Source organism: Columba livia, chromosome 1 (genome assembly GCF_036013475.1).
Source record: "Columba livia isolate bColLiv1 breed racing homer chromosome 1, bColLiv1.pat.W.v2, whole genome shotgun sequence".
NCBI classification, from domain to species: domain Eukaryota; kingdom Metazoa; phylum Chordata; class Aves; order Columbiformes; family Columbidae; genus Columba; species Columba livia.
Genome location: NC_088602.1, coordinates 143,631,223 through 143,637,792, shown reverse-complemented (window position 1 = coordinate 143,637,792; position 6,570 = coordinate 143,631,223).

The window sequence follows — 6,570 nt, the reverse complement described above, 5'->3', positions numbered from 1 at the left end:
CTCACTTGCCTTCAAGTAGTGGCCTCACCCTCTACTCCCTTTGGCTTCTTTGGATTTTGAGTGGTTTTCATCTTAAAGTGAAAATCTGGTGGCTCAGTCCTGGATCTGACATCCATAATAATATGTTTGCCATAGACACTGAATCATCTTGGTGGTAGACTGCACCGTATTTTGTGCATTTGACGTAAATTTTGGTTGCTTTTTTCAATCATATAATCTTCTCACCTAATTTCCTACTTCATTTGGGTATTCCATTTTGCTGGAGGTAGGAGAAGATGCTTACAACTTGGATTACAAAATCCTGATAATGAAAATTCAAGAACAGACATGGCACCTGAAATTTTTATTCATTTTATTTTGGAAGTTATTAATTTTCAAGTTAATGGCGTCCTTTTAAATCAGCAAAAATCTCAGCTCCACTCATTCCAGCCACCTTATGGTGGCATGAAGTCTACCTTGCTGAAGAGCAAAGAGGACCAAGAAAAACGGTTCTGTCAGTGCAATTCAGCAAGATCATAAACAGGAATGGGAAACCTCAGGGATGTCTTGCTGTCATTGAATCTAACTGTTCATAGGATAATAGAATTGTTTGGGTTGGAAGGGACCTTCAAAGGTCATCTAGTCCAACCCCTCTGCAATAAGCAGGGACATTTTCAATCAGATCAGGTCGCTCAGAGCCCTGTCCAGCTTGGCCTTGGATGTTTCCAGGGATGGGGCACCACAACCTATCCAAAAAGTGAATCTCTTACCAGATAAGGCAGTTGGTACTGACTGAGGAAAAGTTGCTGGAAATAAAGATTTATGGGTTACAGACAATATAAATAGAAGCATTCCGATAATTATTTGAAGCAATGTTTTACACAGATCCTGTGTGTGACAATCATTGAACCCCAGTGACTGAAAAAGCCTCTGAGGAGACAGGCAAGGTCAGCGTGCTCATGAAGCTTAGGGGAGAAAATATGCAGTGACTGACCACAGCTGTCACACAAAATGTTGAATTTGCCTTGACACGAAGGGGAACTGGGGGGCAGCCTTTCTTCTAGAGAAATGGCTACATCAGCTGCATGAATCAACTGGCTGTAGAACTGCAGATCCCTGACTTAATCGAACGAGCCCAAATGTCTTCCTGCATAAGCCAGAGCAGGATGAGGAATGTAAACATGAGAAGCCCCTTTGAAACAGTTCTAGACTACACATTTCTGAGACTTCTATCAATATTCTTCCTTGTCTTGTGCCTGAGCTGGCTTCAGACCATGAATAATATGACTTCAAGCAGCAGAGGATGCCCATGGTCATGATGGTGAGCATGTTATAGAGATCTACTATGAGAAACATGTAAGTATTGTGATTCAGCTGACTACTGCAATCGTTGTAGTCTGCTAAGTGTAATTTGTACTTGTATTGTGATTTACGTACATTGCTGTGCCATTCTACTAAATGAAAATCCTTTGTAACATCAAATACTTTCAGGTAAGTAAATCTGGTATTAAAGATTAAATCTCTCAAGTGTGGAATATCTAAAAGCACCTATTTAGAAAGTGTTGGAGTCCGTTGCTGGGTCAGATGTGCTGAGTGGGATCCAGGATATTGCAAGTACCAACTACCCCTTAGCTAACATCCAAGATGATGTAGCCTAAGATGTCCCACTCATTGCAGGGGGGTTTGGACTAGACGACCTTTGAAGGTCACTTCTGACCCAAACTATTCTGTGATTCAATGGTTCTATGATCTACTGGAACGACACTGTTTTCCCTGGTGCTATCACTGCACCAAAGTAGCCACAAATTCACGCTGGTGGCATAAAAAAGCTCTGGGGACCCCCTGTTCCCTCTGCACCTTGCTCTGAGTTCCAGGAAATGTGGTTGCCATGTGGCTTCACCTTCTTCCCATGACACTTCTGTCCCAGAGGCCTCACACGTAGGTGTAACATCTATTTCAGCCAAGGCTGAATTTAACCCACTATACCTTTTTGTTTATCTAAGAACAAGCTATTATTGTTGGCACTAAAATATTTTTTGTATAGGTCTTAATGTGAGATGGTCACATCTGTTTTTCTCAAGTTATTTATTGTTATATACTACAAGAAAGACAATTTGTGGGGAAGCTGGGATAACTTAGGATAGCACTCTTACAAGGATAAAGAAAACAATAACAGTGTCCCACTACTAAGAAAAAAAATTTAAAAAGCAAAGAGGTATCATAAAAGTTATTCTATATCAACAGGGGAAGCTGTAGGATTAGGATATTAACCTAAAAATATACTACCTATAGAAAATAAAGTTAACCACTAACAAGAATATCAATACTTTATTCTAATAGAGTGCTTTTCATTAGTATATTGCTAGATGTTTCACAAAGTAGGCATCATTATTGCATTTCATGGATGGGGAAGCTGAGATGTGACAATGCAACATGACTTCTATCTGTCATGGAGCAGACCAGCAGCAAAACACACCCTTGGTCTCCCAAGTGCTAATGTGGTGCTTGATTCACTGGCAATGCTGTGATCCCATTCTGCCATCTACAGCATGTCGTTTCACTTTGTCTAAGTCAAATTCATAAGTAGCGTCACAGGAAACAACCTATCACACCAAGATCTCTGCAGCATGTCAGTTTTCTTGCACTCAGAAATGGCTTTCATTCTGATTCATGGGGTGCTTTAATTGCAGCATGAGAAGTAAACACCTTGGGGAAATGACATGAAATCTTACAAATCAAACACTGTTTGGGGAGTCAGCAAATGAAACAGATGCAAGATACCATAATGCAGATGCAACATGGCATGTACAGAGCGGAGACACCTCTTGTCTCTCATCCTGTACCATTCCTGACTGCTGGCCTAAGCCACTGAAACCCAGCAGAAAAGGAAGGAGGAGCTTCAGAGGAAGGAGAGTATCTGCTGGCTGTTCTTCACACACTTCTCAAAAAAGCCAGATTAGGGATAAGGCAGACTATGGTGAGGAGAAGCCTCAGGAGTGAATAGTCTGGAACTATTTCAAAGAGGTTTCTTAGACCACTGAAACATCCAGATGAATTCAAAAGATGGTGAAAACAGAAAGAAAATGGGGTCTCCAGGCACTAGCTCATGGCCTTATTTGTCCCTTACATGTGCTGAATAATCTGAAGAATCAACTGGACTTTCCTGCCTCAGCAGCACTGTTGTGTTTGTTGGGTCCAGGCAGCTTTCAATGGATGGTTTTATAACTAAGCTGTTCAGTCACTGTCACCAGACAGGCTCTTTGGTCTCCTGCTTATCTTGCTCCAACCAGAAAGCAGAGTGACATCAGCATTTCCATAACAACAGTAAGGCCACAAGGACACAAAGGGTGCTGGGGTGTGTGGAAACTGAGGCATGCCTTCTACACCTGCCAGCCCTTAAAGCCAGCATTTGCAATTAGCCTGCTGTTTCCCCATGTTGGAGAGCTGAGAGATGCCAGAAACACTCAGCACAGGACTTCTAATAAATCCTCACACATTTAGGTGTAGCCCTGGGGCTGCTTTTAGATGTTTGCCTTTAACTTCCCTTGGATTCAAATACAGTGATATAGTCCTTAATCAGCAATATGATGATCCAAATTGCTTTTAAAACCAAATTCTTCTCCCTGTAAATTGCACATTTAACCTAGTTAACTTGCAATTGGAGCTGTAACAAGTTGGATGTGTCCATCCATTACCTTCCTGCTTTTTTTTTTTCGTGATTACATCACTGTAAGACATAAGCATCTCTGGTCAACTAGCACATCTGAGCCCTCCAATAGCACTGTTGAAATACAGAAATATTCTTTTAAAAAAGGAGAGAGGAAACAACAGAGTTCTAGTTCACCTCTCTGAAAGTCAGGGGATGGCGAGCCTGGAGCAGAAGACACATCTTCTGATTTATACTCCATTGCCTTAGCCTTAATTCGTCCTTCTCTTTCTAGTCCAGTCTTAGAATTTGTTAGAAAATCACTTTCCATGGACATCTGTGTCACCATACAAAGCAAGTAAGGGTCAGGTTGGATACTGGGAAAAATTTCTTCATGGAAAGAGTTGTGAAGCAGTGGAACAGGCTGCCCAGGGGGAGTCACCATACCTGGAGGTGTTTAAAAGCTGTTTAGATGAGGTTCTTAGGAACATGGTTTTGTGCCAGAGTTAGGTTATGGTTGGACTTAATGATCTTGAGGGTCTCTTCCAACTAAAATGGTTCCATGATTCTATGATTCTAAGCCTCCACAGCAAGAGATTTTGACTTGGATCAAGAACAAAATGTCTTTGTGAGATACTGGAGCTGGACTGTTGCCTCCATGTAGCTGTGCGTCAGTTCTGAAATGAGAATAGGTACCCAGTTTCGCCTGGTAAATTCCCATCACTTTCCATGAGCACCCATTACATATAAATACACATTGTGAGCGTCAGATGTTTCATACCGTATCTAAGCACAAAGGTACCAACTGGATTTCCCAAAGGTGATGAGGCAGGCTGGGCCACTCAGAAAAGCTCTGGTGAGACCATCAGGCATGAAGAACGTGGAGAGAGCAGTGGTGTGTAGGTAGATTGAGCGTAGGAGATGGAGGGGACTTGCTGCTGTGGTTCCCAGGTACCAGTAAAAAGAGATGAGCGTGTTTGGTTTGATGTGCACCTGGCTTACACGTCAAAGAAAACGTGTGTTGTTGCTGAGAGCTGGAGGTGACAAGAGTTCACAGAGCATCCAGATTTCTGCCTAATTCCCCAAACTACCCGCTATGCCACAGCTTTGGCAGAACTGTCCCTTAAGATCTATGTCAGAAAAGGAGTTGAATTAAAACTGACTATTTTGGAGTCTGTACCAAATTGCTAGAAATATTCTCTTACTGCTCTGCCTTTTACTGCTTGGATGTTTTAAAAACATTTTTGTGAATATGAGCACTGGCTACAGTGGGGTAAGCCAGGTTACAAAAGAACAGCCATTTGTATTCAATGCAGGCTAAAAAGCAATGGGAACCCATGGGAAAAACGAGGTTATAATAGTGCGAGTGGCAGATTTAGAGTGCCCTGTGTGTGATCATGATGCAACATTCACAGCAGCACTTGCTTAGGGGAAAAAGTCTCAGTGAAATGTTGAAGACCTGGGCTGACAGAGGGAGTTAGGAATTTTAGAGTACTTGCATGTCTGTAATCATAAAATTCTTTAATGCCCATTTAAAGGCTAACTTAATGAGGCCAGGTAATTCAAGGCGTAAGTAATGAGTTACTGAAAATGTTTTCAATCAGTCCAGCTCAGTAGTGGCCAAAGTTACTGTCATTTAATTGTTGGACTTGGCTGCTTTCCTGCTTGACAGGCACTCGGAAGCAGACACAAGGAACTGAGAAAGAGCATTTCCCTGAGAGAGAGAAATAAATATTTAAGCTTGGGGTTTTCACATGCACCTGTAAATGTTTGGGGTAACCCCTACTCTGAAATTCCTGTCTTAGGTGCTTCCAAACTTCTGTCTCACTCTCCAGAGCTGTGAGCCCCTGACCTCAAGTGTCCTTCCCCCTGCCTGGCCCAGACTGTGCCATTCCCCACCACAGCACTCACACCCCAGCTGCCGTGTCCACCAGGGGCTGGCTGGGCTCCAGCCCACCATAGAATCACTGAATAGTTTGGGTTGGAGGGGACCTTCAAGGGTCATCTGGTCCAACCCTCCTAAATGAGCACGGACATCTTCAACTATCAGGCTGTTTAGAGCCCAGTCCAGTCTGGCTGTAAATCACACACAGAATCACAGAATGTTAGGGATTGGAAGGGACCTCAAAAGATCATCTAGTCCAATTCCCCTGCCAGAACAGGAACACCTGGATGAGGTTACACAGGAAGGCATCCAGGCTTGTTTTGAACGTCTCCAGAGTAGGAGACTCCACAACCCCCCCGGGCAGCCTGTTCCAGTGCTCTGTCACCCTCACTGAGAAAAAGTTTCTTCTCAAATTTAAGTGGAACCTCCTGTGTTCCAGTTTGAACCCATTACCCCTTGTCCTACTGTTGATTGTCACTGAGAAGAGCCTGGCTCTATCCCCGTGACACTCACCCTTTACATATCTGTAAACATTAATGAGGTCACCCCTCAGTCTCCTCTTCTCCAAGCTAAAGAGACCCAGCTCCCTCAGTCTTTCCTCATAAGGGAGGTGCTCCACTCCCTTAATCATCTTCGTTGCCCTACGCTGGACCCTCTCCAGTAGTTCCCTGTCCTTCTGGAACTGAGGGGCCCAGAACTGGACACAATATTCCAGATGCGGTCTCATCAGGGCAGAGTTGAGGGGTAGAAGAAACTCCCTCGATCTACTAACCACCCTCCTTCTAATACAGCCCAGGATGCCATTGGCCTTCCTGGCCACAAGGGCACAGTGCTGGCTCATGGTCATCCTGCTGTCCACCAGGACCCTCAGGTCCCTTTCCCCTACACTGCTCTACAGGGATGGCGCATCCACCACGCCACTGGGCAGCCTGTGCCGGTGTTTTACTCGGCTGCCAGGGACTACGACTGCCCGCAACCGCGCCCAGAGGACGGGGAGAGGGGCTCGGCGGGGGCTGCGGCCGCCGCAGCGGGACCGCGGCCCGACCCCGGCTGAGGGAAG